Source organism: Halyomorpha halys, unplaced genomic scaffold (genome assembly GCF_000696795.3).
Source record: "Halyomorpha halys isolate HHAL.00 unplaced genomic scaffold, Hhal_1.1 Scaffold118.1, whole genome shotgun sequence".
Classification (NCBI taxonomy): domain Eukaryota; kingdom Metazoa; phylum Arthropoda; class Insecta; order Hemiptera; family Pentatomidae; genus Halyomorpha; species Halyomorpha halys.
Window position 1 is genome coordinate 489,161 of NW_027106719.1, and position 11,580 is coordinate 500,740.

Here is an 11,580-nt window from a genome sequence, read left to right on the forward strand (position 1 = left end):
ATCTGTTTCTTATGACGGGTAAAATGTTTTATATTTAAATCAATTAAACTTTTTAAGTAAAAATAATTGTTTTGATTAAAAAAATAAATGTGTATGTTGTGTATGGACTTTTTTTTAGGACAAGTTATTGCATCCCAAAGAAATTCCATTGAAGTTATAACAAAGTTGCGGCATACCTCATTGGTTTCGGCTTATCCGGAGTTTATTTCAAGCCGATAAACTTTTAGGTTGATATAAAAGACTGAAAACTCGATTAAAACTTTGCAACCCTTATAAATAGGTTCTGTAAAGTGTATTAAATTTAGATAAGATGGCGACTGTCTTCGCGGTAGTCACCTGAGGACCTTTTTCATGCTCCGTGACTGAACTCTAACCTTTCTCGATAGAAAATGAATGACTCAAAACAATCAGTTCTAAAAATTAAAAGTAATACGCATACACCAATGAAATTGTGAGATTTATGTTTTTAAAAGCTTCTATTTAGAAGTTAGAGCACAAACTTATAATAATTAGAATTGACAATAAAATGAGTAATTTTAACACTTCATTAATATATAAAGTTGATTATTTTTCAAAATCAGATGAGTAAAAATTAGATGCTTGCAAAAATATAGTTATGGAATCAAACTAAATTGCTTATAAAATATTAATAAATAATTATAAAAAACCCTAAGATTCAATGCCATCACCATCAACCATCTAATAGGATGATCATAAGATCATTTATTTAATGTAATTTACAATTGAGTTATAGTTTTATTTATAGCAATATTATTTTTACCAAATTCAGCTGAATATAGAAGTTGTGTTTTCAATTATTTCATAGAGCCGATTATGTAATACTATTTAGTTTTAGCTATTATCTTTTAATTGTATTGCTAAAAAAATTTAAAAAATTTAACTTTTATAAAATCTCTGTCTGAACACCAAAATCAAAATTAAAGTATTTAACCTATTTGCCTATGATGGTAAAGCATTTTATTTCTAGCTAATATCACCTTACGCGAAGTGCCACTTGTAACATTGATTTTACACAGTTTTACCATTTTCACAAAATTTTCTCCAAGGATTTTGATTGAACTCAAATCAATGTGGAATAAAACGAACATTAATATAAGCTAAATCTTATCTTCATTGAAAAGGTCTGACAATGTTTAAATGCTGAATTTTTAAATTATATTCTCCTAAAATACCTTTAATTTTTATTATTTTAATGAATTTACCATCTTTCATAATCAGAAGTAATAAAAAATGAATAATTACAAAGTATGGAAAAATCGATAGTAAAATAATTTGAAGAGAAAAAATGAGAACTATTTTCCTGGACTATAAAAAAATTTCAGGATATATGAGTTGTAATATTGATGTATAAGATTCCGTTAGGAAACAAAATATTTTTGAAAAAAAAATATATGTTACTTAGAAAGTCGCATATGGTAATAGAGAATAACGTTTTACGTTTAAATAAACTGAGTTTGATAATAAATGTTTTTCTGTTCCATGGTTTTTATGACATGAAAGTAATTTTTATTTTTACTTACCAATATATAAAAGTAATAAATACCTATAATAGTATATAAAAGTAGTGACGTTTATATACCCTCTTATTATATAATCGCACTTTAGCATGCTACGTCGGTTCGGCTTGGGAGGCAACATTTTTTTCTATGGCGGCCCTACGAATGAAAAGTTAACCCCCCACTATGGTTAGAATAAGGTGGTATCCTGTAGATGATCTACCTTCACTCCCTATATGTTAATAAAATTAGGATGCGCACGCTATACCAGGTTTATATTAATCGTTAGATCAAATACAATGATACAGACAAAATATGAGCATTTTAATTGTTCTATATAACGAAATTATATAATTTATATATGGGAAATAGGAGTAAAACTTGTACATGGAAAAATATATATCATTGCAAGGAAATATCGTAGGCTGTTGGGTCACTTCCCCAAAACGTTCAATATTATAAAGTAATATGGGCTTATATAAATTATAAAATTAATGATTGTCCAACTAATAATATGAGATACATTTATTTAAATAATAGTTTAATATTTATTTATAAAACACTTTCATCTTATAGCGTTAAAATATGTTTTAATAGTCTTCATATATTTTACTATCCAATCCAATCCATTTGCCACCATCATATTTTAAATACTTCAGTTCAAATCTGAAATTCGCTCGCGTAATAAAGTCATATTTAATAAAACATAAAATTTTCATAAAACGACTGCCTTTGACAAATTCTTCATTAGCTATGCTAAACCCTAGTGGAACTAGATTTCACCCCTAAGTCAGCAATTTTCCTTTGCTTTTTAGTTCTAAATAGCGTCTCTGAAAATAGATGCATCTATCTCCTAGCTCCTCAGGAGTCATAATTTTTTTCTCATTTGTTTTCACCTTAAATAAATTTCAATATTTATAAAAAATAATTCACTTTCACTTTAATTTGGTTATCCATAGTAACTCCATAACAAAGATAAATATTTAATTATTATGTCGGAAAGAATTGTGCTACTGTCATTTCTCAACCTAAGGTTAAATAAATTAATTTTAATAATATTTGAAGTGAACCGTCTATGTAAAACTATTTTTTTTTTTAAATTATTTATTTTTTTGTAGCTTAAACGTAATATAATACAAATAAACATAAAATAAAAATATTATAAAGCAGTGGCTTATATAATTTACTTAAAATAATTTCCATATTTCACACATGTCAAATTTTTTGTGATGAAAATATGAGAAGCATCCTATAATAAGATTCGAAATTCTTTGTATCGGAAAGATTCTAACGTCTTTTGGGAGAAATTGTTATTTGCTGAGATATTTTGTAAGTAATTTTAGTGAGTAGAAAAAAACAGCATTAAACAATTTTAACCCCCTGATATCAAGTGGAAGTGAATATTTTAGGTGTGATGTTATATGCTTGTAATAAAATTTAAATGCTTATTTTAGAATGGTCAAAATAAATATTATATTCTCCTAATGTTTAATTGTTTATAAAAACTTAATTTATTTTCTGAATTATAGAATTTTACAAGAATGAACTGCTTTAACTTGTGTATTTTTCTTTAAGAATTATGCCAGTTTTAGTTTGTAAAATAATAATCTTAGGGTTGGGAATTAAATTAAGTTTACTAGGATTAAAAGGGCAGATCATCTTTAAGCAATAATTGAGACTTGAATAAGTTGCTTCTTTTAAAGATTAAAAAAAAAATAATTGAAAAATATAAAATACGTTAAAATAAAATTAACTACTAATTATCAATAAATTATTGTAATTTCAATAAATTAATATAGTTGAGAAACCCGAATATATAGTATATTACTGGTAATGGATTAAATTACCTATTATGTGGTTATTTTTTAACAATCTAGAAGAAATATTAATCAATTTATTAATTTAAGAGTTATATGAAGGTATGATGATAGTGAAGCCGTAATGCAATCAGGAAATATCCCACATATTAAACCTTAAATTTACTACAATGAACACAAGAAATAGTACCTGAAATTGTAAATTGGATATCTATTATCTTCCAACCAGTATCAAGTTTTTTTTCAGTTCATCTACATTTCAATGCCTCACCTAAAATATAAAAAAAAAAGTTGTTAAGTTGAGCAAATAAAAAAAAAATAGTTACGTAGAGCAAATAAAAATAAATAAATAAACAATAGTGTAGGTTGTAGATCACAAAGTAGGAAACTAAACTCACGAACCAAGGAAATGGTTCGTACGCAGTTTTAATTCTATCCTTGGATACATTGGTAAAAAAAGGCGGTTGGCCCAAATATTGACCACAATATAAATAATTATTATTCCTGAAATAGCAAACTCCTTATGAAGTACCTATGTAGGAACCCTCATTATAGGTGTTATACAGGTACTGATTTTTTTTTTTATTAAACGAACTATAATGGAATAATAAATATATAATTCTTTATTTATCTAAAAGGTTCTATGTTACTTTCCTCAACCTGAAATAAACAGATTTTTTATTCTAAATAAGTGCTTATTGTTTTTTAAAAAAACATGTAACTCCTCTTAGAATTGGTGTAAACATAACTTATCAATAGTTCTGGACGAAGCAAAAATCAAATAAAAATCCTTAATTTGTAAAAAAGGGTTCACATGAGTGAAAAAAAATTAATCTCTGCAATTACAACCCAGGAAGGGTCACGGGTTCAGTGCTTTGTGAGAAAGAAGGTTTTATTTTGTTTTGTTTTTTAACAACGGTTGTATAAGGAGGTGATTGGTTCATAATCACGGTCAACCGCCAGATTTTTCTCTAATATAGGATAAGCATTTTATAATGATGGGTGGGCCCCTGGAGGGCTCCCGAACCAACAGAGTTGACTCACGACTACGGTAAGAGAATAAACAATTATTCCTACAACCGGGGTTGATTCATTCGAACCCGGATCCTGAGAGTTATTTGCAAAGCGCCTAACTCACTGAGCTATCTCACTCACTCCTCGCTGCATGTGCTATATGTATGCTGGGCAACATGTAATATATTTGAAATCTAAAACATATTCAATTTTGCGATGATTCTAATTTTTCTATCCAATCCCACAAGAAAAAGTACGTTTACTATGATTTAAACTATTTGTACTTAGATCCATTAGCACATCCAAGTATAAATTTTGACAACTAAATTTTTACAATTACTATGGAAGATAAAACGAAACTAACTCCCTGACTCATAAAGTACTGTATTAAATGCTTTCATACATACTTTTTTTTCATAAAAAGTTAAAAATATTAGAAAAATATCTAAAATATAATACGTAAAATACTTATTCTTGAGGATGTTGGACAGAATGTTTCAAATATTTATGGTAAAAAAAAAGTCACAATTTGAGTTCATTTAAATTATTCATTTATAAAATCGTTAACTGATTTTTAAAAACTAAATAAATTTGTTTAACAAAAAATAAACTCTTGGGATTACCCACAGTAGATTGACGCGTTACGAATGGTACATAGTATAATCCAAAATATTACAGATGGAGTAAAAAAATCACAGACAAATTTCTAGATGTGATTTTACAACTTCAAAGGTTTTCATGGATTCTAGAGATGAATTTTTACCATTTTATTCAGAGTTCATTGGAAGGATATTCATAATTTTCATCACAATAGAATAATATGCACATTGATGTAAGCGTATAGGCAGTATATATTCTTGTAAAACAAACCTACTCTTGTTGGAAAAAGTTTGTGTACGGGTAGAAAATTTCTATGCGCTTAACCCACTTGAAGCTTGTGAGAAGAGATCTTCCAAGAAGGTACAAAAAGCTGGGGCATGAAAAGCAGAAGGATAGTTGAATAACTGACTGTAAATTGTTTGTTAGCAGAAATCTGATGTTATACATACTTGTGTAACAATGGAGAGAAGCAAACTCCTGAATTATGTTTGTTCCAGAGGTTCAGAGTTGGGCAGATTGTACATAAGTAATGAGAAGCTGAGGACGATTAATTTATTTGAACTCAATAATGTTTGATGTATAACGTTAAACCATAAATTTAACTTTAAATCCCGACAATAATAGACCTAACAAATAAAACTACAAACAGAAGGATTCTAAAAGAAATTCATATAACTAAAAATATCAACAACAGAATAAACTATAAAACAGATACAAAACATTTAAATAAACATTACGCCGATATAATAAAAGAGGCTGGTCTTATAAATATAAAAAATCAGAGAAAATATTTGAAAATAAAATTTTCCTGTTGTTGAAAACATATTTCTTAACTTAAATTGCAAAATGTATTAAAAATTGATATATAAAAAGGAGGTAAAAAAACAGTACAAAGGCATATTGATATGTCCAAAGAGGTAACACATAATAGAGTACATTGGTTTGTCCTACAGAGATGAGTCAATGCACCATTAGTGAAAGACATTATTTAAATAAAGTGTGTGGTAAAAAATGTTTTAAATTATAAAATATAAATGACAAAACATATAGAAATTGATATGAATGACAAATATGAGGTAAATGTAGATTATAAGATATTTAATTATTTATATAAAATATAGAAAAAAATTATTGATAAGATTAAATTATTACCGTTGAGTTTACTAAATATTTAAAAAATAATTAAACATTCCCCAAATATGGTTCAGGATACATCTTAAAGTTAATATCTTAGTTAAACGTCCCTCCTAATAAAAAGGAAAATAATCTTCCTTCAAGTATTGTCCCTTGAAAGAAGAGGTTCTGCAGGGGACATAACATTGACCCCTTACGTATTTTATTTACGCCACGAATTGGAGACTATTTAAAATATAATATTGAAATATAACATTCATAGTACTGAAGAGATTATGTTTTTATTTACATTGCTGATTGTTGTGTAGTGGTAATGACTGCTGAAAATATGAGTATTACATCAATACAAATCCTTTGAATAGAGATCAAATCGCATTTTTTTTTTCAAACTTGTAAAAGATATGAAAAATATTTAAGTCAGGTAGTTTCAAAAATATCAAAAATATTCTCCACATAATTTTTCCAAAACATAGTAGAATGAGAACTGTTCAAACAATGTCCCAAATTAGTTAATTGGCTTGATATAAATATTTTAATTCCGAAGCTCGAATTATTGATACCTAATCTTATACTCTTTATTGTTTAATTTGTTACAATTTTTTCAAGAATAAATTAGTTGATTCAAGTTGTCGATGAAACTGATGAGTTCATCAAAACGATTGAAAATGTTAGTAATGTGTAGACTATCCCGATTCCTTTGTTTAGCTGTTGTCCTGGTAAGCTGTTGATAATTCTGACAATACGTTTCAGGCATAGTAAATTTTGCTTGAACACACTGCAAGTGAACAAATATTTTCTTTCTTTGTCTTACCATATTTCCATAAATGCTTAAAATGACAAAAAAATACTAACAATTGTTTCTTCTTTAATATATTATTATTTTGATGAGAAATGAATACAAATAATTGTTTATTCCTAATAAACAACTTCATTAGGATATTTTGTTTATTTTTTTGTTTATTAATTTTTTATAATAACATATCTCAATATTATTCTTTCACATATTTTTGTAAAGTTTTAATATATTATATTGGTCCTTTATAAAAATTTTCGTTTTCATTCCAGTCTCAGTATTAAAATCTGTTTAAGTTAAGATGGTGTGTCTGAAATATGGTTATAAAAGAAAAAAAGTTACAATTCTGAGACAGTATTTCTTATGGATACTGAACATAATAAATAAAGACCCCCAGAGAAATAATCTCAGTTAACTAACAGGTAAAAAACAGAATTTAAAATAAATTATCACGAATAATTATAGGATATGTGTGTTTAAAAAATAGATTTCAATATTTTGACTAGGTGGGAGATGAAAATGGGCTATAGAATAGGTTCAAAAATATAAAATATATATGTATATACAAAGAATTAAATTGTTATCATAAGTACATAATTTTATATTGAAAAATATGGAATTACGGTGTTTTCTTTAATCATTTCGATTGATATTTAATAATAATTTGTTTCTAGTAATTATCAATAATACCACATCTCACATTGGAGTAAGATCTAATCTCTTCGTAGTATAAATAAATAAATTTTTATTATGGATTACACCAATTAGTTTCAGACTGGATTATTTTTCACTGATAATAATTAAATAATCCATTATTTACTAACATTTCACCATTCTCAAAACGGTGGTGTATTTAATAAAGATAAGCAAGAGTTAAGAATAAATAAATATTAAAATTACTAATTTAATTGAAACAAAATCAAGAAAAATTTATAAATCTAAATTACTAAATGTACCAAGTATACAGGAGAAGGAATGGAAATTAAGAAAATTGTAATAAATCAAAATGAAGATGAATTTAGTATTAGCACTTAAAATTTTAGTATATAGCTCTTTTTATCATTAAATGCCTATAGATACACATATATAAATAATTTTTAGACTAATGTTTCGTAATTCCTAATAATATAGTGGCTCATCCAACTATATAATTAATTGGTATTTTCTTCAATTATATCTCTACTATATATAAAAAAATGTTTTAGTATCGCGGTGTAATATTTTATTTTACAAATTAAAATGCTTGGATAAAAATTTGAGTTTTATTTTTTCCTACTCACACCTTTTTGAAAAAATAATATAATCTGAACTAAAGAAAACAAGTAAATTACAGCTCATTACTATGACTAAATTAGTATTAAATAACCTCTGTTACCTTTTATTGGAAATTAATTTCACTTTGCGTGATGTACAATTATTAAAAACATAATTCTTGAATGAACTGAAAGGGAGATACATAATGACAGTCTTATAAACAATACTGCAAATAGGCACATCTATTATTATTAATATTTTAATGCTTAATAAAAGTTGATCTAAATAACTTTATTTCATATTCTGTTTCAAATTATATATTTTATTATTATAATAATGAGAAGAAAATAAAACAATGAAAAAAGTATAAAATCATTATATTTTTAACTACATTTACATAACCTGCTACATTATATATTATAGAAACTGCTTGAACATATATGTAAAAAATATTGCTATCAAGCAAATTTTTTAATGGGTTTTGTTTTTCGTCAGTAACTGATAAACAATCGAAACTTATTCGAAAATAAAAAACAGTGAAACCGGATAAAATTCCAAACTCTTGTGGCCTCGTCTTCTATAATTGAAATTTTTAAACTAAATTTATAATAATATTTTAATTTTAAATAGAGATTTCATCCATTCTGTTATAAGATTTTAATGAATTATAATTTTAAAGCATAAAGTAAATTAGATTAATTATAGTAAATTAGATCCTCATTTCTCTTTTTATTTTGCGAATATACATTGAAGTAATGGCTTAATAAGAATACGAAAAATTATAAAAATATAGGAGCCAAAGAAAAACTGGAAATTATCAAGTTCAAATAGTTGTTGGGTACTCATAAAAAAAAAAAAAAATTAATTTGTTTGTTCATGCTGATGCAATCCTGAAACACTCGTCATAAATGTATTGTCAGTTTGTGAACAAGTTTTCTTTGACTTATTTCAATATTATTTAGTGCTATTACTAGTTAAGTAGGGTATTAGAAACAAAAATATCTTTATTAACTATAATAAATTAAAATGAAAATATGGTTTCGATTTCATAAACGCTATAAGTATACATTTTTAAATAGCAATTTTATTACACATTATCTCATCCACATTCTTATTATAGGTGAATATTATCAGTTACTATATAGCCATATTCTCCTTGCTTTTGTTTGTTGTCACTAATTATCGAAAAACAGATCATATTTGAAAATAAAAAAACCTACTAAAATTCGGAATGTTTACTTTTAATGTTGTATTTTTATCGAAATTAATGTTTTTATTGTATCAAAGATATGGAATATATAGGGATATGTGTGGAATTATATACGTTCTATGACTGTTTTATTCACTACATTGATTTGTGACCCCCTTTGGATTAAGCGAGCTGAAATCAACTATACAGGGTTCTCATCTAGGATGGTATTTTATCCACAGTGGGTATGAATTTTATCCTGCCCAGCTGAATTTTTGATTTCTATAAAGGATTCAAGAGCCTCTTCTGATTGTGTTAAAGGGTTGACAATTTGTTTGTGAAAATGTTGGAGTCTCAACATTTATAATGAGCATTTATTCACCTAAATCATAATATGCATATATTTATTTATTAATTATAGCACAATATTTAAATCTATTAACTGCATTTATTTTATTTTTAATTATTCATGTTCTTTTAGTTCTTGCTTTAATTAATTAGAATTTTTGTTCTTTAACCTTAGTTTGTTTATGTATCTTGGCGCTTATTATTTTCATGCACTCACCTGGTTTATTTATCACATACACGTTTTAGTGTATGTACACTAATATTTACTTGTGTATTTTTCTCCTAGTTTTTATTTGAGAATTATTTTTTATTTAATAGAAATAGTGAGTTTATAGGGTATTTCTTGTTTTAGGAGAATTGATTTTTGTATTTTGTATTTTTTTTTTTTTTTAATATTCTTAGTGTAATAGCAATAACATCTTTCCATGTTAACTTCACTTTATATACATTAACAAACTCTTCTCGTATAGGGCCACAATGCAAGATTAAAAAGAATATATAGATTTTGGAATTAAGGTATTTTCTAAATTTTACTGTAGACTGGGGTTACTTTCTGACATCCCTACTAGGTTCAGGATATTTTAGAGGTCACCCAATATAGAAAGTAACCACACTCACGGTACTATTTTTGGAATACGTCTAATTTAAAATTTAATGAAATTTTCAATTTTTTTTTGGTCAGAAGTTCAAAAACTAAATCGTTTTGTTGGTAGAAATATTTTCTACTTCCATATCCACACAGGATTGTGAATGCGGTGAACTATTGAGAATTATTGGTAAGTTTGTTTGTAGACTTAACTCCATACTTGAGCATGACAAATGGCTCAGAGCCCCTGTGGTCAGACAATCGTTAATCAAGTCCTCGTTCCAAACACTTGCTAATTCTATCATGTCCTCTTGACTTTGTCATCCTATAAACCCATTTTTTCTTAAAATTTCTGGATTCTGTATTATTTTATAATTCGTAAACCAACCAGAAAAAAAGGTGAACATAACTAAAGTTATGTTAGTTATAGTTATAATAGTGAACTATTAGAGAATAGTAAGGAGTATTCATGCAACATGGGCAAAGAAGGTAAACTAATTAAGCATGTTAAAGTCGAGAAAATTATTTTACACTAGTGCACTAAATATAGTTATATAACACACGAAGACCAAGGTAAAGCCCGAAATGCGTTTTGAAGTATTAAATTAAATCTCACATATATTTCAAGATAATAGGGAACAAATCCTTTGGTAAATCCTTCTAGGACAATTTGGGGCTCCACTAAGACTTTTTTCTGGAACATTACGTCTTTTTTTTCTGGTGGGAAAAGTTACAAGGAAGAGTTACAAATATTTTTGCATTAAATATTTATTGTAAGTAACCATCAATAAGTGTCAAAACAACTTACCATGATAATTACAAGTCCTTTAATAACATTTTGTAGAATGGCAATATTTCATATTTTTTAATTATTTATTTTTTTAAAGTATCCGATTGCAATTACCAACATTTATTTTACTTCAGCTTTATATATTTATTATTTTATTTTTTTCTAAAACAGTTTTTTGGCACTTTTAATTATTTATTTTAAGACTTCCCTACATACGATTTTTTGAAAACATAAATTTTAGTTCTACATTTATATTACTAATCATACTGTTTCAAAAGCCCATTTAATAAAAACAATGAATGTTATTTTTTAAGCGCACCTCGACAATTAGTAATTTTTAGGGTCTACTAAAACTTATTAAGTTGTAATTTCGTAAATGGAATAAATAAAGATTGGAATATATGAATAGATATCATTCATGCCTGCAAGAACATTGTCTTTTAAAATGCTGTTACTAAACCAACATTTGTGAAACAAAGTGATTTGGTCAGAATCAAGCTCAACCGCCAGATTTTTCCCGAATTATGGAGCTAGGTGG

General features: G+C 26.4%; 1 protein-coding gene across 1 annotated transcript in view; it reads right to left on the reverse strand.

Moving 5' to 3' along the window:
* LOC106678004 (parathyroid hormone 2 receptor) overlaps positions 1–11,580 on the reverse strand; it is a gene marked incomplete at its 3' end in the record, with an annotated part of 310,108 nt that overhangs the window by 166,275 nt on the left and 132,253 nt on the right. The window contains 1 exon segment of the mRNA XM_067045048.1: positions 3,525–3,605.